Source organism: Papio anubis, chromosome 14 (genome assembly GCF_008728515.1).
Source record: "Papio anubis isolate 15944 chromosome 14, Panubis1.0, whole genome shotgun sequence".
Lineage (NCBI taxonomy): Eukaryota > Metazoa > Chordata > Mammalia > Primates > Cercopithecidae > Papio > Papio anubis.
In genome coordinates, this window is record NC_044989.1 from 6,464,781 (window position 1) to 6,486,898 (window position 22,118).

Sequence of the window (22,118 nt, forward strand, 5' to 3'; positions counted from 1 at the left end):
TCCCTGCTTTGCTTAACTGAGAGTAAAGTTGCTTATCTTTTTGATTATTAATCCGTGTTGAATGTTCTTCTCTTTCACCTCAGCCCCTCACAGCTCCTCTAAAAGCCTAGATCTTGGTGTGGAGTCCCCGATATGTATAGTGGCTCCTTGCACTGTTGATATTATAATGGAGTTGTAGGGGAGTGGGAGGGTGTGCAACAAAATGTAGCAATGATTTGAACATCCCTTTATCCTTTTCCATCTCATAAAGAACATTTTTCGGTATACAAATATGATAATCCTATCTACTGAGCAAAGCGGAAACATTTTCAATGCTGCACAAATTAAGAAAGAGAATCCTTTGAAAGAAGTCTGTTTTTCAGGGTAAAAGTAAGACAACCAGCTACTGCCCAGGAAATAAATATATATCTGTAGTAGTTTTTAATATTGGTTTGATGAGATCTAGGTTATAAACAGGTCTGGTGCCATGTAATTTGCAACATAATTTCACTGTCTGTTTATCTATCCATCCGTCCACCCATTCATATGTATATAACATAGGCAGGAAATCTGGTGTCTGTTGCTAGTTCATAAATCAGTGTCTGCTCTCAACAACATCTGAATACAAATGTGATTAAATTTGATACCATGCCCATTTTTCATTTATCAGATTTTAGAATGTGATGCCGTGGCAGCTGTCCTATGGTAATGTGTTTTGCATTTAACCCCCTGAGTTCCAACTTCTTTCAACATATGAAGCCCTTGCAGAGACATTAGAAATTCACAGAACAAGACACCTACTCTGCCTATCACAGAGAAAGTTTTCCTCAGCATTTCAAGGAATGAAGAGAGGAGAAAGAGCTGGAAATAACATTAGAAAATTGAAGGAAACCTCAGAATTGCTGTGTTTCTCACCTGCAGATGACCTTAGAGATGGTCTAGCCCTGTGCTTCACAAAGTTTTCTGTCTACACATCACATGGGGCTCTTGTTAAAGAGCAGATGTGGGTTCAGTAGGTCTGGACTGGGCCTGGGGTTCTGCATTTTAATCCAGTTAATCTAGTTGATCTCCTATTTCCTAAATTTAATAATCATCTGATTGACTGATGTACTTAAGTGTCCTCCCCAGCATCATGACTCAGATTTTCCTGGAAAACGGGCCTTGAGAACAAGGAAGCGTACCTGGAACTTTTAACAACCAACTCACACAACTGACCAAGTTTGGGAAACGTTGAAAACTGAGGCCAAAAGGAAAAGTGAGTTGCTAAAGTTGAAACTGGAACACAGAATCTCAAGCAAGTGCTTTTGCTGCCGCACTAGTCTCAATGGAAATGAGACAACTAGAATAGAGGTTGGAGAACAATTCACAATACTCACAACAAGTTCCAGAAAGTGGACTCTAACAGAAGGGATTATTTAGAGTTAGTGCTGGAGAACAGTCCCGGATCAGCAAAACAGGTCCTAGAAAACAACATACCCAGATGTTTTGTGAGGCATACAAACCAGGTCAGACTAAAACACCGGCCATAAGGTATCTTTTCTGACAACCTAGCTGCTAGTGAGGAAGCCTGTTTTCCTTGTCTTTCCCTTCATTTGCCTTCTAAGACCCTATTTACAAAAAAATCAACTCCTTCTTCTGGAAGCTGTATTCTATAGAAAAGAGCCCCTTAGTGGCTTCCCAAGATCCACCATGGCTTCCCAAAAGCTTCCTGATGTTACCAACATGGACAAGCATATTTTCACTCCACCCACAATTTCTAGATCACTCCAGACCTACAGAAGCATCATGTTCCTACGTGGGTTGTTCAACAAGGAAGATAATTTTGGAAATGTACCTGTCATTGTTCTTTTCTAGGTGAGTGATGGTCATCCAGGAGAGCTTGGATTGCTGAGGTTTGCAGGTGAACTGCAAACTCCTAAACATCAGTGCATACATTTAGGATGATACTGAGTAAACCAAATAAGCATTGTGTATACCTCAATTTCCTTTTGGGGAAATAGCAAACACATTTACTGCTCACCTTAAAGGATATAATTTTTTTAAAAAAATTACAATACTTAAAAAATGTGAAACTACAGAAACAACATACCCAACTTGCAGAACACTTGCTAGGAAATAATAACCAGTTAGACATCAACATTTTTGTTTTTGTTTTTTTCAAATTGGCTAACGGTGTTTATGTACCTTTAGTGGGCTGCAGAAGGCAAAATGCATGCCACGTAATAGGCTTGGACGTGTAGCTACCACCTTAGCAAAAGGCTTCTGTTCAAGGTGGTGAGAGTGCCTGGGTCTTCTTTTCACACAAGGATGCCTACACAGGTAAGCTGCTATGTCTTTCTCCATAACTACTTGGCATATGCATCAAGAGTCTCAGAAACGCTCAACGACTGGGAAACTTCTGGAAACCTGGCTTAAAGGAATAATTAGAAATGCACAAAAGAGATCCAAAATACCATTTTCTCATTTACAAAAGAAAACTTTTGCATTACGTAAACATCTAAACACAGAGAAATGGCTACATAAATCATGAGATTCATCTCAGGTAGGGCATCATTTAGATTTAAGTGACCATATAACATATAGGGTTATGCAGTCATTTAAAAATGTGGTGTGAGAAAATATGGAGTTTCTCACTTTGTTAAGTGGAATAAAAATAAGATCGCATAAACATAACCTAAGTACTTAAGTAGTCACAAAAAAGGGAAATTAGGATTACATATATAAAATATTTTTTCATCAGTCAAATGGAGAAAATAATACCTATATTCTAGGGCAGTTTTAGGAAGTATAGGTTAACTAGGTAAAGCACCTAGCACAGTGTTCACTAAGTTATATTATCAAAAATAATCCATGATAATTACACTAACAACCATAATTAACACTTGCCATTGATACTGGAATTGTACTTTTTTTTCCTGTTACGTAATTTGTTTCTGTTTTCTTCCCTGAGTTTTATATAGTCATAAAATATTGACTTTAGAAACAGAAATGCCACTATTTTTACTTTTAAAAATTACTATGGACAGAACATGTGGGTTCTCTTCACAACTCTCTCTCTACGTTAGCTCTATCCTAAAGAAAGGATCACTGTCTTGAGCTTAACTGTCAGTTGTCTGGCATTCACGGGGTTAACGCCAACCTCCAGCACCCCCTCCCTGCCCCAAGACAAGCTGTGATCTTCTCACTTTAAGTCTCTCCCCAACCAATCCCCAAACACAAAAGCCCAGAACGAAAGGAGTGGGGGTGGGGCGCTCGCTGTGTGGCTTTTCTCTGTTTTTCAACATAAAAAAAATGAGAAGAGAAAGCAAAATCTCCTTTTGAAAAAATAAATGCTAAATGCTAGGCTTTTTCTCCTCTCCCCAAGTAGCTGGCCTTATTAAGTAGGGATTCATCAATGTTTTTTGTTGTCTCAAGTAGGATACTATTTATTGGGTGCACAAAAGCAGATAAAGCCACAAATGAGTTGCCTGGTCACTCTTGCCAACAGGAAGATGTACAATAACATGCAAGAGACATCCTCCTCTCCTGTTCACTGAATGCATTTCAAAGGGCCTTAAATCTTTGTGTCACAGGGATCAGCTTATGGTTAAGCAGATCATAGTATGCAAGGTGCTGGGAGAAGGTTGACTGTCAGATGGTGGTTGGTTTCTCTCTCTCTTTTCTCTTCCTCCCTTCTCACTTTCTCTCTTCCTTTCTCCCACTTTCTTTCTCACAAGTCCCTGGCTCAGTCTCCCGTGGCCCTCTCTGTGAGCCACCAGACTCTGGCCTGCACAGATGAATCTCACTGAGTTCATCTATATTTTCAGCCTTGTGAAAAAAAGAATCTGTGAGAGCTACCTCACCTTCAAGCTTCTATAGAAAGGAGGATTTAAATTTCTATTCAAAACAGAGCTTGTTATAATTGAGAACAAGATTCTCCTCCCTGAGGCACTTTGAGTCAATTAATTGGCTTTTTTGAAGTGTTAATAGGGAGAAAAATTTTGACCTTTTCCAGGGCTTTTTCATGGAGCTATTCAAGAAAATTGTTGGGCTATTAACCAAACCAATTCTGGGGCCACAGAGCCCCCAAGAGCTGAGTACTCTTGGGGATGATTGAAATACAAAACATGGTTAATTCATTCATCATATCAGAAAAAGCACCCATATGATTAAGAGACTATTTTTACACTACCCCGTGTGTGTGTGTGTGTGTGTGTGTGTGTGTGTGTGTGTGTGTGTGAGAGAGAGAGAGAGAGAGAGAAAGAGAGAGAGAGAGAGAAAGGGAGAGAAAGCAACCATGGCAACATCTTGTAAACTTTAATGCAGCAAGAAGATATCCTTAGAAATAGACTCTCTATATATGATGAATTAAAACAAAAAGAAGGCAGGGTGTGGTGGCTCACACCTGTAATCCCAGCTCTTTGGGAGGCTGAGGCAGGTGAATCATCTGAGGTCGGGAGTTCTAGACCAGCTTGGCCAACATGGTGAAACCCTGTGTCTACATCTACCAAAAATACAAAACAACTAACCAGGTGTGGTGGCACACGCCTGTAGTCCCAGCTACTCTGGAGGCTGAGGCAGGAGAATTGCTTAAACCCAGGAGGAGGAGGTTGCAGTGAGACGAGATCGTGCCACTTGCCCTCCAGCCTGAGCAACAGAGTAAGACTGCCCACCCCCAAAAAAATAAATAAACAAAGAGATAAATAAAACGAAAAGGAAAAGAAAACTATTGAGAAAATAAACTGAAGAGGAGAGTGCTCAAGAACTGAGATCCAGTAGATACAACTCTGGTTTAAGGTTTTTCCAGACAGCCAAGAGTTCCCAACATCTCTAAAGTCAAGGTAGGTATAATTGGTAAATTTATGTCAGTAGATACAATCTGTGTAATATTGGCCTCATCTGTGAAAAAGCTGAAAAAATTATTTTCAACTTTTTTATAATCTCCAATTCTCTAGGTACCCATGCAGATCCTAAGAATAACTTTTCTTTTCTGTGATTAACACACAGGAAAACCAAACAGAACAGAAGGGATTTTACCGCTTACTTTTTCCTCCCGTAGGCTTCTGCTCATGGTACTTTGAAAAAAACAAGCAGTGACACCAAAGTTGTATAGACTTCACAGGGCACTCTATCACAGGGACAGATGGTCATATAAATGAGAACTTGATTTCACTGTGCAGAAACCTTCCATTCATCTCCCATAGATTGGGAAGGGGGTGACTGGATTAATTAAATATTCTGGTAAGCAGTGAGGACCCATTTATCCACAATGGATTACCATTTAAAAAAAATGTACATCACCAGTAAGTACACTGTGCATGGGCTGGATGGAACACAGTCTCATCCTTCACAGTGTGGCTCAGAACAGAACTCAGGCTCATCAATTCAGTGACAGCAGAGCCAGCAAGGCTTGAGTGCTAAATAGCTCCATTTGGTGAACACTGAAGCTACATTGTACTAATGACATAGGGAAAACCTGGGAGTGAGCCCAGGTGGATGAAATGCTAGAGGAGGACTAGAACAGTAGAAAAACTTAGATACATTTCTAAAAAGGAACAAGATTGATAAGAGGGAGCTAGCATGGAAGAGGTACAAACTGAATTCTAGCATCTACAAAAAAACCTATACCTAACATCATACTTAATGGTGAAAACCAAGAAGCTTCTCCACTAAAATCAGGAAGAAGGCAAGGATATTTCTTCTCCACTGCTTTCCAACACTGTTTTGGAAGTCCTAACTAATTCAATAAGGTAAGAAAAGAAAAGAAAAAGATATACATATTTGGAAGGAAGAAATGAAACGGTCTTTGTTTGCAGATTACATGATTGTCTTTGTAGAAAATCTGAAAGATTAAACAAAGCAATTCCTGGAACTAATAAGCAATTATAGCAAGGTTGCAGGCTGCAAGGTTAATATACAAAAGTCAATAACTCTCCTATATACCAATGATGAATAAGTGAAATATAAAATGCTTAGGTATAAACCTAACAAAATATGTACAATATCTATATCTTAGGCAGCTTAGGCTGCTATAACAGAATACCATAAAATAAGTGGCTTATAAACGACAACAAATTATTTCTCATAATTTTGGAGGCTGTGAAGTCCGAGATCAAAATGCTGGCAGATTTGCCATCTCATGAGTGCCTGCTTCTTTCTGTATTCTCACATGATGGAAGGGGAAAGAGAGCTCTTAAAGAGTTTCTTTTATGAAGACCTTAGTCCTATTTTTGAGGGCTTTGCCCTCATGACCCAATCGCCTGCTGAAGGATTCACCTCCCAACACCATCATAGTGGGGATCTTTCAACATATAAATTTTGAGGGGAGGAGTGGCACAAACATTCAGTCTATAACAATTTATATGAAAAAACTAAAACTCAAACCAAATAAATTAAAGAATTAAATTAACAAAGAGATATTCCAAGTTCAGGAATAGAAAGATTTGATATTTTCAAGCTTTAATTTCTTTCCAACTTTATCTATAGATTCAATAAAATCCCATTCAAAATCCCAGTGATATCGACATATTTTTTGATATTGACAAAATGATTCTAAAGTTTATATGGAGAGAAAAAAGACCCAGAATAGCCACCTCGATATGCAAAATCTGAGAACTGCCACTATCAACTTCAAGACTAAAGCTACAATCAACAATCAAAATAGTGTAGCATTGGTGGAAAAAAGACAAATAGATCAACTGAACAGAATACAGAACCAAGAAATAGACTAATATAAATATAGTCAACTAATCTTTGACAGAGGAGCAAAGGCAAAACAATGGTGCAAAGACAGTATTTTCAAAAAACAGTACTGGAACAATTGGACATCCTAAAGCCAAAACTGAATCTAGACACAGACCTGATACCCTTCTAGAAAACTGACTCAGAATGGACCATAAACCTAGATGTAAAGCACAAAAATATAAAAGTCCTAAAAGATAACATAGGAGAAAACTTAGCTAACTTTAGGTATAGCAGTAAATTTTTAAATACAACACCAAAGGCATAATTCATGAAAGAAATAATTTATAAGCTGAACTTTTTTTTTTTTTTTTTTTTTTTTTTTTTTTTTTTTTTTGACAGAGTTTTACTCTGCAGCCCAGGCTAAAGTGCAGTGGCACGATTTTGGCTTACTACAGCCTACACCTCCTGGGTTCAAACGATTCTCCTGCTGTAGCCTCCAGAGTAGCTGGGACTACAGGTGCCCACCACCACACCTGGCTATTTTTTTGTATTTTTAATAGAGACAGGGTTTCACCATGTTAACCTGATCACCTGGTCTCAGGTGATCCACCTGCCTCAGCCTCCCAAAGTGCTAGGATTACAGGTGTGAGCCACTGGGCCTGGTCAATAAGCTGAATTTTATTTAAATTAAAAATGTTCATAAAAGGCACTGTCAAGACCATGAGAAGACAAACCAAAGACAGAAAAAACATTTGCACAAGCCATGTCTTACAAAGAGCTGTCATCCAAAACATACAAAAAACTCTTAAAACTAAACAATAAAACATGAACAAACTGAAAAGACCTTAAGAGACATCTTACCAAGGAAAATATAACAGATGGAAAGTGTGTATACAAAAAGTTGCTCAACATCATATGTCATCAGGAAGATGCAAATTAAAACCACAGTGGGATACCACTATGCACTACACTATGAGTACACAAAACACTAACACCACCAGATTCTGGTGAGGATGTGGAGCAACAGGAACTTTCATTTATTGCTGGTGGAAATGCAAAAAGTACAGCCATTTTGAAAGCCAGTTCAGCAGTTCCTTACAAAACTAAATGTACTCTTCCCATATGATCCAGCAAAGCAATCACGCGCTTTGCTATTTACACATAAGAGTTGAAAATTTATGTCCACTTAGTAACCTGCACACAGATGTTGACAGCAGATTTATTCATGATAGCCAAAACTTAGAAGCAACCAAAATGTCTTTCGGTAGATAAATAAACAAATAATTTAGGGCATATCCAGAAAAAGGAATATTGTTCAGCACTAAAGAAAAAAAAAAGCGAACTATCAAGCCATGAAAAGACACAGAGGAAACTTAAATGCATATTACTCAGTAAAGATGCCGTTCTGAAAAGGCTACATACTGACTGATCCCAATTGTATGATATTCTAGAAAAGGCACAACTATGGAGATAATAAATGTGATTGGTTGCCCAGGGTTTGGGGGAGAAAAAATAAATAGGCAGAGCAAAAGCATTTTCAGGGCAGTGAAACTACTCTGTATGACACTATAATGATGGATATACATCACTGTACATTTGTCCAAATTCACAGAATATAGAACACTAAGAGTGAATCCTAATGTAAACTAGGGACTTTTGGTGATGTGTCAGTGTAGGCTCATCAGTTGCAACAAATGTACCACTGTAGTGGGGGACTTTGATAATAAGGGAGGCTGTGCGTGTTTGGGAACAATGGGCCTATGGGAACTCCCTATACTTTCCACTCAATTCCACTGTGAACCTAAGACTTCTCTAAAAATAAAGTTTGTTCAAAGACAACAAGAACAACTGAACTCTCACCTGATTCAATAGGAGGCAGGGAAAAGAGACAGAGCTGTCAAGGTCAAGGGGGACCATGGTAGGATGTGTCTGACTCACTCTCAGCCCCTACGTTAACATCTCTGGAGGGGTTTTTACTGAAGAACAAGGAAGAAGAAGCTATAGGAACTATCATTCCAGGTACTGGGGGAGGGAAGGTGGCACCCTCTCCAGCACATTTCCTCTAGAACCCAGAACGACGATGCTTCCTGAGTTAGCTGCAGGGACACCAGTGAGGGTTTGTGCCGTGGAATGGTCCCCAGGATGGGTGTGTGGATCTGACCTTCATGGAGCCTGAGTAATTTATGTAGCCTCTCTGAACCTTAGTTTTTTTCATCCACAAAATGAGGCAGCGATATAATGGTTGCCCTGGATTGTTAATTCCAGAAAACAGAAACACAAGCAGAATGCTCAGCCTCCTGTCTGGCTAGACCAAGTTCTCAAGAGATGGATGCTAATATGGTTTGGCTGTGTTCCCACCCAGATCTCATCTTGAATTGTAGTTCCTACAATCCCCACACATGGCAGGAGGGACCAGGTGGAGATAATTGAATCATGGGGGCGGTTTCCACTGTCCTGTTCTTGTGATAAGTTCTCAAAGATATGATGGTTTTATAAGGGGTTTCCCGCTTTGCTCAGCTCTCATTCTTCTTCTCCCAGCTGCCATGTGCACCATGTCCACCATGTCCAGCAGTCCACCATGACCGTAAGTTTCCTGAGACCTCCCCAGCCATGCTGAACTGTGAGTCAATCAAACCTTTTTCATTTATAAATTACCCAGTCTCAAGTATGTCTTTATTAGCAGTGTGAGAATGAACTAATACAGCTGCTTTCATTGTTATCCACCTGCAAGGACAGCAAAAGGAATTTCCCCAACAATGAGAGAGAATCTACAGTCTTTGGGATAGGCCATGTGCCTAGGTGTTGAGAGAGTTTTCTATGCAGCCGTCTGGGCAGCTCCAACCTATTCCATGACTAAGCCCCTCATCTCATCAGGACTCTTGTTGTTGAAAAAGCTGATCCCCCTTTGCTTCATCTCAGGCTCCTATTCCTAAATGGCCATCCCCTCTCTGGGACTCCATCTCTTCCAGCCAGGCTTCCCAAATGCTGGCTGCTAACACGTGAACTCCTGTTCCCCTTTCCTGCTTTTCACCTGCCCACTGCTGGCTGACCACAACATGCTCTGGGGATTGCTGTGCTCCCTGTCACTGTGTAAAGCAGGGGCTTGCTACACCCCCATTTTGATCACTTTGAGCAGCAGACACCAGGGTTTCTTTCTTTGGTTTCTGCCTCGCAGAAACCAGGCTGTCTGGTTTAATCTTCTCAACAAAATGTTTGAGATTGTAGAGATGTGAAAACTGAGAATTTAGAAAAGTAGGAGACTTGCCTAGCACCACAAAGTCTGTAAAGAGTAGATGCAGAATTTGAACCAACTGTATCTGTTAAGCCCGTGTTGTGCCTGCGGTGGTGAGATGCAGTATACATGATCTACCATCCAGTGTCTAGCATCCTCCAGTGGTCACTGCTGACTCCTGACCCTTAGAGGGAGACTCCAGAGAAAGCACTTTGTACACAACAGACGCCCTAAGCACATTGGCCTAAGCCAACTCTCAGGTGGCCTATGTCAAGTTCAAAAAAGGAGAAAAGCAAAGACAAGAAACAGTTGCTATGAAATATCTCCCTTTGGTTTCTAATAACATGTCTATTAGCAATTCATCCTGGTAGTAATTGATCATAAAATCCAATTGTTGGCTGGTCCCATGCACCTCATAATGACAACACTGGGAAAATGACCAACAGCACACTTCTGCCAGCCCTGTAAATCCATTCTGTATTTCCAGAGTAAGAACATCCCATAAAAGGCAGGAACCGTAGAAGCTCACAAGGAAGAAATAAACATGTAACAATAGAACACAGATGGACAGTTGTGCTGGGAAGCAGCTGCATGGGGAAAGAAGAGAATTGAGCTCTCGGGTTGTTTTTGGAAGAGCCGAGTACACATCTTGAACTTCCACGCCTTTCTCCGACCCAGATCTGAGATAGTGTCTTATGTTTCCCAGGGGTTTAAAAATGCAATGGGAAAAGACTTGACATATGTCTTAGCAACCATGTGAGCTTGGGAGCCAGGCAAATTTGCAGCTCTGCACTTACCAGCTGATGCACCTTGCTCAAGTCACCAACCCTTCCTGTGTCTCAGTTTTCTGGTCTGTAAACTGGTTGTGATACTTAGTTATGGTGAGACCTCATTAGGCGGTACTGTCGATGCTGCACAGGTCTTTGTCACTGAACAGTTGCACGTATCCTATAGCCATAATTTTTAGTATGCCATGCAGCAACCTAAAGAAAGGAAGAAAGAAACATCTGGCAGCAGAACCGCGACTTTCTGGCATGCAGAGCTGGCGCAGGGGAGGTCAGAGCCAGTTGGGGGGCGTGGCTCATCCCCGCCCCAGAATCCAGTCTTGGGGAAGCATGTAAACAGGGAGGTTGCAGAAAGACACACTATCTGTGCAAGTGGGCAGTGTCCATGTGTCCACAGCACAGGCAGCACGTGAGAGCAGAGCCCCCCAAAAAGAGCGCCACCCAAAGAGGGCTGTGGGCTGATGGACTCTAATGACATCATCCTGTTTCCAAGGCTGAACCCTATGAGAGGACAGAGTCATGCAGCCCAAAAAGATCAAGTCATCTGACCAATAAATAAATAAGTACAAGGAAAAAAAAAAAAAACAAGATGGAAACGTAGATCCACAGCGGGAAAGTGACTGTGGTGCCCAGTGTGGGTGGCACCTCTTCCCTCATCTACGCAGCTTGTTCCTACCTTGATCGTCATCCTTTTTAGCATGAATTGATCAATTGCCCAGTATTTGTAATGGACTACAGCGGGTACAGAGAAAAGAAAAGTGAGAAATGGCATCTATATTCAAAAGATGCTGCAGAGACAGCTCCCCACACCCAGCCTGCCTTGAGAAAAAGAAGCCACAAGAAAACTCATACTTACAACACAGACTAGGTGTCGAAGGCAGGTGGTGCAGGAACTCAGGAGGAGTGGCACTGCAGACTAAGGAGGTCCAGAGACCATGGAAAAGTTATTGGGAGAAGGAAGGGCTTGAGCCGGTATTTGGGGAACATTGTCAAGGTCTAGACTGACAGATTAAGAGAGGAAGATCACCTCGGACAAACAGCCAACAGGACTCTCTGCCCCTTGGAAGCAGCTCTAGCAGGCTGCTGTGTAATGGAAATGCTGACTTTCACTCATACAGTGTATTTCTATAAAATTATCAATACGAGAAGTTGTCTAAAAAGGAGTGAGGTATTTTTTCATCAGGGAAGAGGCTGGATGCATGTGCTATTTCTTCCTAGAAAGCAGGAACTGAGTCCAGAATTGGTCTGGCTTCAGAAAACAAAAAAGCCTTTGCCAAGTCTAGGGTTTGCACAGCTCTCCAGTGGAGTTATGAAAAGCCCGGTTAGAACATAAAGAACGGTCTGTTCTGTGGGAGGCAATACAGCTTCACCAAGGGGAGAGGGAAAGTCAGCCTGTATCAGTCATGTTCCATCCCTTGGAGACCGTTAGGAGAAATTCAATTAAAACCCATGACTTCTACCAAATCTCTATGGCCAGTTTGAAGAGATTAATTCTTAGAAAAAGCTGACTCCAGCATTATCTGTCTTTAGCTGAGCTCTTATGAAAAGAATATAACAGTAAAGAAAAAAATGGTATTTACTTTTTTTAAAACAAAACATAACAACAACATAAAGCTGTTGCAGAAACTTGGAGATGCTGCAAATGTAGGTCTGCTCTGCTCGTTGGCTTTACCTCTCTCTCATTCCTCCCTTCATCCTCCTCCTTCTTCACCTTTCTTCCTCATTCTAAGCAGAACATTTACAAAATTCAGGCTTTCTGTAGGGGTGAATAGCTGAGCTTTAGTTCTCCTCTGGGGTAGAATATTAGCAAGGACGGTGAGCTTAGTTTTGACTGACTCTGGCATCTTCACAAAGCAAAAACCAAGGTATTGCCGTAAGAAAACTGGATTGGGAGTTGGGAAAGGGTATGACCTAATGATAAAGGAATTAAAGAGAGACAGTGGCATTTTTTTTTCTCCTGATACCTGCACAATACCAAAAGATAAATCAGAACAGAAAACATTAAAATTGGAAAGGAACTTAGAGATCACCTGGTCAAGGGAGTTATCATGTGAGAACCACCAGTCTCCCCCACCGGCACCCTAAGCTCATTATCCACAAGGCTGTGCAAAATAATAAGTCATTGTTGTTAGGACACAAAGTTTGGTAGTGGTTTGTTATGTAGTCATGGATAAGTGAGGAAGGGATCTCAGCATCTTTTCTTCTCTGAACTAATGTTTAAAGTCAGGATGTAACATATTGTCTCCATGTGACTTTGTTGAACTAAATAAAGAATGCTAATACCAGATGCAGACACTGCCACTTCTGTTCTCTAGTCAAGGGAGGACGGATTCCACACCCAGTACCATCTCTAAGGTATTGGCATTGCTAATCTCTTCTCTCTGGAACTTTGTGTTGAGTAGGATTCTGAGGCTCACATTAAACTCACCAGGATTGACTCTTCTGATCAGAGAGCTCCCAAGAAAGCAAATGTGGAAGCATCTAGACCTCTTAAGGCCCTGTCTAGAATTGGCTGGGCAGCATTTTCATCACATTCCACTGCTCAAAGGTGTTCTTACCTTGTATATACCTGTAAGGATGAGAGAATTTTGGCCATCTTTGCAGATAATCCACCCCAGTCCCTCCATGTTGCCTTCATGCAGCAGGTAGGTGAATACCCCATAGGCTTTGCCACCTGGAACAGGGAAGCCAAACTGTCAGTCTCAAGTCCCTAACCTGTGAACTGCTGATAATTCTTACCCCCTAGTTATCATGGTGAAGACCAACGAGATAACGAACATGCAGCACATATCTGTATCACAAGAATTCCACGAAAAGAGCTCAAATTTTAGCATCATCATTTCATTTATGCCTCTTAGCATGAAAAAAGAGGCTGAGAAGGGAAGATGGTGGTTAGGAATTGCTAAGCAGCAGGCCACATGGGTGACCCAGCGTGGACTGGCCTGAACACAGCCTCCATCTCTCCACCCTGGCCAATGTTCTCATATGGACACAACTGGCTTTGTTTCATCGGAATGAAGGCCTCCCTGATGATGGCTCAGTGTTTCCACAGAAATGTCCAAGGAACATGATTATAGAGTCAGTCCCATTCATTAACACAGAGGGTTAGGGGTTGGGAAAATCATCTAATCCAACAGCCTTATTTTGAAAACAAAGTTTCCAAGCCCTAGACATTCATGGAAGCTCATGAAAGACTCCTAATCACAGTGCCGTTCCCGCGGTAATATGGGCTTCTTATTTTGTTCTATTCAGAAAACCTGAAGAGAGGCCTCCCTGGCCAATGGCAGTGGGGATTAGAAGCAGTCCATTTCTGTCAATATTTATATTCTATTTTAATAACACTTGGCTTCTTACAATCAAGTGCAACCTAATTTGTCCAGAGTTGACACTCCCGAGTGTACAGAATCCCCATTTGATTTTGCTGTTTGGGATTTTACCCACTCAGTGGTTTCTCTAAACAACAGTGGAAGTCCCCATCCACCTTGAACCTGCAGGGAATAATTGGATATTTTCTGGCCAATTGGCTCATTGCCTACAGCAGAAATCTAAAGACACTAATTTGCTAAGCCAAGAAGTTTTTCAAAGTCCATGATCCAGAAACACCAAAAATAGAAAAACCAACACAAAAATAAACAAATAGAAAAACCAGGCCAAGCACTGTCGCCCATGCCTGTAATCCCAGCACTTAGTGAGAGGCCAAGGCAGGTAGATCACCAGATGTCAGGAGTTTGAGACTAGCTTGGTCAACATGGTGAAACCCTGTCTCTACTAAAAATATTTTAAAAATTAGCCAGGCATGGTGACGGGTGCCTGTAATCCCAGATACTCAGGAGACTGAGGCAGGAGAACTGCTTGAACCCAGGAGGCAGAGGTTGCAATGAGCCCAGATGGTGCCATTGCACTCAAACCTGGGCTTCAAGAGCGAGACTCCATCTAAAAGGAAAGAAGGAAGGAGGGAAGGAAGGAAGGAAGGAAGGAAGGAAGGAAGGAAGGAAGGAAGGAAGGAAGGAAGGAAGGAAGGAAGGGAGAGAGAGAGAGAGAGAGGGAGGGAGGGAGGGAGGAAGGAAGGAAAGAAAGAAAGACAGAGAGAGACAGAGAGAAAGAAAGAAAAAGAAAGAAGGAAAGAAAGAAAGAAAGAAAGAAAGAAAGAAAGAAAGAAAGAAAGAAAGAAAGAAAGAAAGAAAGAAAGAAAGAAAGAAAAGAGAGAAAGAAAGAAAGAAAGAGAAAGGGAGGAAGGAAGGAGGGAAGGAAGGAAGGAAGGAAGGAAGGAAGGAAGGAAGGAAGGAAGGAAGGAAGGAAGGAAGGGCCAGAAATTTTATTAGACAAGTATGTGGAAAGATCCCAACATCTAAATGTTTCTACATCATGAGATGAAAGGAAACTAATGATGATCTCTTTATAATAGTTTCTGACATACATTTATCTTCAGGGTTGACATACAGATGATGCTTTTCAGTCTCACAACTTTCAGGTAAGTCAGACTGGTATTATTACCCACACATCATAGAGGAGGAAAGGTAGGCTCAAGAAAACTGACTTGCCCAAAACAAGTTAAATAGTGGGACACAAGATAAAAAGTGGGCAGACTGAAGTACCCACCTCCTGGCTCCATCACAGCCATGTGTGCTGATATCTGGGCAACTAAATGTAGAGTTCTGGAGGCCACATGGGGGTGTAGGGCTGGAAATTTTAGCTTTAGTCTCATTTCTAGCATCTATGTTGGAAAAGCATTTTGTGTTCTATGCTTTTATTGCATATTCAGCTAGTCAAGAGTCATAATCTATTTCATTCAGGCTTATGCCACTCACTAATGTCAGTAGAAGCCTGTTCGTTTCTCAGAAATTGTAGTGGAAGATGTAGAAAGCACACTTGTCAAATTTGGGCATGACTCATCTGTGGGAGGAACCTTGAGTGCAGGGAAACTCAGTAATCGCATCCACAAAAGTCTGGACAGGCCTGAAAGACAGGCTGAAAATAACATTGAAGCAGGAGGAAATGTAATGGTATGAACCTGAATTCAGAAGGCAACTGCCTAAAGGTGGAGCAAATAGGTTTAATAGAAATTGCCTTAAAAACAACTGGGAAGGATGGTTAGCATTAGCTGGCTTCATAGTCTGCATGAGTTTACGATATGAAGGGTGGGTCAGAAGGCTATAGCCCCTTAAGCCACAGTAAGAGAGTCTGGGTGTTCTGAATGAGGACAACACATCCGCTCTCTCACTGTTGGATGCAGCAGAGCTTTTGACTCATTTGTGCAGAAGAAAGCCCTGGGAACTGGGCAGTATTTGAAGAATGAACGAAGGATCTGTTAACATTTAGCCCAAAGAAGAAAGGATGTATTAGATAAGATTGAATGGATGTTTTCAGATCACTGAAACATTTCCAACCCAGACAGTCAACCGATGAAGGACTCAGGAGCCGGTACTCAAGCAGGTGGAGGAGGCCCCCACGCTGGGCGTACAAGTCGAGTAATTCAGGGTCCTGAGCTCACGGACAAGCTATAACGCTGCTCCCAACTCCTGTCTCCAAAATCAGAACCCATGACTCTCTGAAGCCTGCCTGTTGAGAGAGAGATCATGGAAGCAATTGAGAAGGTAATTGGCTTCAGAAAGTTTCGAAAAGCAAAGCACAACAACTAAACGGTGCTGATTGAAATTAGCTGAGCACATACCCATGTTTCAACCCAGAAAAGCAATTCCGCTTTAAGTACTTCATGTCAGTAAAGCACTACCTCTGATCTGGTAAAATAACACTGCTGATATCCCATGACTCCACGGGTGACTACGTTTTGCATTCCTTGCACAGACAGATTTTCATACTGACTAGACAGGGATTATGAGCTGTGTGTCAACTCCTTGCCGTTGAATTGGTTTCTGCATTTCTGTGGAGCATACTCGAAAATTCATGAGATTGGAGATGCTGTCTGTACAGGCTCATGTAGGCAGTGACAGACACCCTTAATTTGTAAGCATTAGCAGAATGAGATGCAGTTGCAGCAAGTGTAATTGGATCATCTTTGTATTTTATGTCAGCGTGTCTAAGTACTGCTAAAGAACGCACCACGTGCTCGGTGCCTCCGACAACACAGAGGGGTTGTTGTAGGCATGACAAATAATAGCAGAATCAGCTTCTTAGTTTTATATTCAGAGTGTGTGTGTGTACGTGTGTGTGTATGAGAGAGAGAGAGAACATGCACACTGGCTTTTCCAAGGCACTAGTTGTTAAGTAGGAGAGTTTTAAGATCTGCGGAGAAGCATAATGGCTTTCAAACCTTTCTGACATTAAAATGTTCTGTAATCACCTTCCATTAGTAAAACCAGAAAAAGCCTGGCTTTGGTATAAAGCACAAAACTCATTTGCCTTCCTCCCCCAGCCCTTCATGTCCTTGTGCCTAAAATATTCCAGGCTGTTAAGCTTTCAAGAAAAGAAATCAGTGTACTTTTTCTGTCCTAGGAAAAAAGGTCCAGATTTCATGACTGACCGTGTTTGGAAGACAGGTAAGGTTTTTATAATTAAGTGACATAATTAAGACTAAAGGAAAAGGAAACCAACCCCACCTGCCCAGCTCACTTTATATGTAAGAAAATTGGGTCCATTCTTTCTTGCTTATGCCAAAATGCACCTAGAATTCAAATCCAGCTCTGACCACCAGATGGTAAGGGAAATGTAACCAGGCTAACATTTGAGAGACAGCTTATAGATCTGGAGACATTTAGCATGGATGAAAAAAACGGAAGCTAGAGACAATAGCAGTCTTCACGGACCTAACGGATCACCCAGTAGAGAAGAGGGTGAGCTAGTTCTCTGTGGTTTTAAAGAACAGAGGGAGAGTCAATAGATATTGTTTCCAGGAAAGCATATCTTCGCTAAACATCCTCTTGCTCAAAGTTCTTGAAAGTCTTTCCATTAAATAACATTGGTTCCCTGTTGCCAGCCCCAGGATATTCTCTCTGAAAAAAAAAAAAAAAAAAAAAATTAGTGGTCAAATCGGTTTGGGATGGTTGCAAAACATATCTCCTTGCTTTAGAGATTACAACATGCATATTTAAAGATGTAGGATGATGCTAAGCAACTATGCAGTAAAGCAAACAATTAGACGTTATTTAACCCAGTGTTTTTCAACTGCTCCTATAAACTTGTTGACATCGTTCTATCAATATTTCTTTGATCTTGTGTTATAATAAGCATACTTTTGTGAACTTTGAATTACAGAAAAAGAGCCAGAATCCTTTATTTTGGTATTTGAAATTCCAAAAGCTCCAGTCCTGACCTTCTGAACATGATTTCTTGCAATATTCTGTGATTCCCAACTTTCACAGCTTGCTGTTCACCTGCCCTGTACCTGGAATCATTAGGCTGCACCCTGATATCTCCATGGGCACCAATCCAGTGCCATTTCTTCACTCAACAAACAAGTATTCAGCACTTAATTCTCAGGCTCAGAGAGGCTAGGTAATTTCCCCAGGTTCACATAATTAGCTTGGGGTTTGCCTAACCCCAACATCCAAGAGGTTTCCAGTGTGCCTGTCTCCCCACGAAGGAGGGGTGGGTTTCAAAGTTCCACGTCAACACCAGTTGCCTCCCACGCAGGGCCATGTAGAAGGTACTCACTGTGGGCTTTCTTAAAGATTCAAGCCTCCTGGAGTTTCCAGAGTGCAGTCCAGAGTGGAGCATAGGCCCAGCAGCATGTAATGGAAGCTGAATGTGTCCATCCACCTGCTACAGAGATGTAGTCCTTATAGTAGAACACCGCAAGCCCTGGTGACCTTGAAGAAGTCAACTGCCTCGCTACAAGTGGCCTAGGAAATGGACCGCCTGGAATGGGGTTGTGAGCAACCCTAGCATCTCAGCCTCTGCACCTCAGAACTGCAGCCTCAGTTTCTCCTTTTACAGTTGAGGAAATGATACCCAGAACGCTTCAGTTATTTGAGTAGCATTGACACACTTATAGGTAACTGAGTCGGAGAATCAGACTCCTGAGTTCCGATAACTCCAATATCATGCAGAGATAGGAAGGCATAACGTCTAGTCTCCAGGCACATAATAACACAGCGGGGAAACAGACAGCCTGCCTCTGATCAGGAGAGTATAGACACCTGAGGCCCTGACAGAGGTTAGAAAAAGATTACAAAACTATGCTGTGTGAGGAAAATATAAAGGACCTTAGCTTTGGAATATTTGGGGAACACAAGAGGTCTCTTCAAATAATTGCTGGCATGTCTAACAGAATAGATCAGTTTTGCATTCTCCTAAAGAGCAACAACTGTGGCCTTTTAGGAAGCACTTTTTGTCTCGTGTCAATGCAAGAAAACACTTCTGATTTCTAATCCAAGGACACGCAGCTATCAAATAGCAGAGCAGGAATTCGAGCCAATCGCTGTGACTCTAGAGGTTATGCCGTTAACCACAAAGCTACCTGCCTGGATACTCATAAACATTAAGTAAAATAATATCAGTCAAGTGTTAAAGCAGAGTGTCCTACATTCGTTTGCTTTATAAATAAAAGCTCTCATTAGTTTTAAACAGGCAAGATTCTAGAGTTTTGAAGAAGGAAGCTCAACATACCAGGAGTACTTCATTCATTTATTCATTTTGGGGCACCCTTGAGGTCCCAGACAAGCATGGCCTCAAGTACTGCAGAGAGTAGTATACAAACCTCCTGAAGCTTATATGATTTCCGAGAAGATATCTCTCACTTGAATTGACATACTAAGAAATATACAATGCTGAAAAAGTATAAGGAAGCTTAAATAAATAGCTATTAGGGAGCGTGATCAGCCTAAAGGGGTTGGGTTAATCTAGATGTGATGGCTAGGTAATCAAATGTGGATCAGAAAACCCAGGGACCCCAGGGCAGCTCTGGAACTGCTTAGCATGTGACAGATAGTCAATGCCTTTGGTGACATTGGATTGCAAAGGCAAAAAATGACTGCTAATCATGTGTTGGATGGGTTGTCTGATCGGGTAACTCTCAAGGTAAAAAACTTTAAATTCTAAAATTAGATATATATTTTTACTAGTCTTCAGGAATAGTAACTCATTCTTCCATCTTCCTGCATAGAGCACTTTCTGATTTACAAAGAAGAGCCCTTCGAGGGAAGATGGGGAGCCCAGAGATCATTCTGGCACAAATCTCCATCTTTCTGGAAGCCAAAGTGCCTAACTACTCTGGTCATACGTCCTGGTTGTCCCCAAGAAAAGATGAGATTTTATGACTGCGGGTAGGTAAATATGAGCCCCTGAGCTTGAAGACATTTTGTTTTATTTTCTCTGTCAGGACTGTAAAAGCTTTGTAAACTTCTCCTTTGCTGTCTTGTATATACTCTATCCATATGGAGCTCATTGTGGTTCTCTAAACACAGCACCCTCTGTGCTCACTCCTCAAGACTTTATAGCTCATTCTTTGTGCTTACAATGCCCTCTGGGCATCCTTCTCCTGCTTAACCCTTTCTTTTCTCCAGCTCTCAATTCCAGGGTTCTCTCCCAGGAACTCCTCTCTGACCTTCCCTCTCTCCTATTTGGGCATGATGTTCCTCCGTGGACTGTAGTTCTCAGGGAGGTCCTCAAGCTGGGTTGCACTCACTTGTCTGTCTGTCTCCCACTCCAGACTGTGAGCAAGGCCTTTGATGTCTGTGATTTCCGCACCTAGTTGACGGTGGATATGTGGATACGCTCATCAACTGAGTGAACACTGGACAATTTTCACTCTCCACCCTAGAGCTGACATAACGTCACAGCCCAGAATCAATCAGGGCACGTGGGGATTTGTGTGTGCCACCCAGGAATGTCTGTTACAGCATCCAAATAACATGATCTCAAGGAAAAGGATCGCTTTGAGAATCCACAGAAATGAGCAGACATTCGAGAATGTGGACACTTCACATCTGTTGCTGAGTTGATGGAGAAGCCTCAGCCCCAGCTCCAGAACTGCTTTGAATTGTGCAAAACCATGTTGATGATTCCATTTATAATTCACTAAGCACCTGATACACGTCAAGCATAGCCCTGAAATCTCTTCCAGCAGTTATTCCCATCTTAGAAAAAGCAGGACTTTTGGCCCAGACCTCCTACATTGGACAGGGCTGTCACCCATGGGCCAGCACATGTCACTAGTCCTGGGGTTCAGTCCCCATTTCTAGACGATATCAGAGCATAATAATATCCTATTGAATTGTTTAACTTGAAAAAATTTAGAAAACAATCTTAATGGTGCATTGAGGCCCTTTCATTGTCTTGGTTGACTAGTTACAAGTGGATTTCAATATGCATTTAATCAAAATAACCAACTGCATTCATTTAAAAATGCAGCCCACAAAAAGCATCTAAGTGGGCCCCTTACCTCCCTGCTAAGAAAATGCAGGAGAGATTTCACCAGAATTGAATTTGGCAGAAAACGAAAAGCCCCTGAAATCAGCTATCTGGGATACACATTTTAGCTTTGTCTTTATTGGAGCAAAGACAGCTAATAAATGAGTGTGTTCACATGAATGAGAGACAAGCCCGAGGGAGAAGGGCGGGCCACAGACATCAGAACTTACTCACCCCAGGCTCCTGTGAGCCTGTGTCCACAGCAAACCCTCAAAGCTGACTTGAACATCAACATCAGGGAGTCTGGTTGCTCTCTGTTCAGAAGTAGCAACGTTTACTAGACAAAGTTTCGGTTTTGAATTCAGACTTCTGAGCTAGGTGGCCATAGTAAATTATTAATTTTCTCACGACATTGTCATCCTCTTTAAAGTGTAGATAGCAAAGTCTGCTGCATAAAGTTTGTTGAGGCTGAATTATTTTCCCCCAAAATTCACATGTTGAAATCCTATTCATATGTTGAAGTCCCCCAGGACCTCAGACTGTGAATTATTTGGAAACAAGTGCATTGCAGATGTAATTAGTTAAAATGAGATTATGGTGAAACAGAGTAGGTCTCTAATTCAATATAGATGGTGACCTTCTAAAAATGGGGACTCTGGACACAGACACCCATACAGGGAGAACACGATGTGAAGACGAAGGGAGAGATCAAAGAGATGAGTCCACAAGTCAAAAAATGACAAAAGATTTCCAGAAAGCCGTGAGAAGCCAGGAGAAAGCCCCGGAACCAATTTTCACTCGTAGCCCTCAGAGGGAACCAACCCTGCTGACACCTTGATCTTGGAATTCCAACCCCCAGAACTGTGAGACAAGAGCTTTCCGTTGTTTCAGGCACACTCTTGTGATGTTTCGCAATAGAAGCCCCAGGAAATCAATCCAGGGTCGTTCTAATGATGCATGAGATGCTGCCTGCAGGAACGCTGGGCACCCAGCCCAGGGCAGAGGAGGTGTGGACAGGGGTCAGGTCCCTGCCTTATTGTTCTGGCCAAGACAAGGCTCTTGTATGGAACACAGGGAAGGCGAGGAGACTGCAGCTGGAGCAAGTCTAGTATCCATGCATGCAAAGTAAATGATGAAGCACTCCACAAACA

General features: G+C 41.8%; 1 long non-coding RNA gene across 1 annotated transcript in view; it reads right to left on the minus strand.

Moving 5' to 3' along the window:
- The window catches only part of LOC103876703, a 47,592-nt gene extending 33,270 nt beyond the window's left edge, over positions 1–14,322 (minus strand). The window contains exons 1-2 of the long non-coding RNA XR_002516489.2: positions 13,218–14,322; positions 10,672–10,857 (exon numbers count right to left, since the gene is read on the minus strand). This is a non-coding gene — a long non-coding RNA (uncharacterized LOC103876703). The remainder of the gene's footprint in view (positions 1–10,671; positions 10,858–13,217) is intronic.
- Between the last annotated feature and the right edge of the window lie 7,796 nt (positions 14,323–22,118).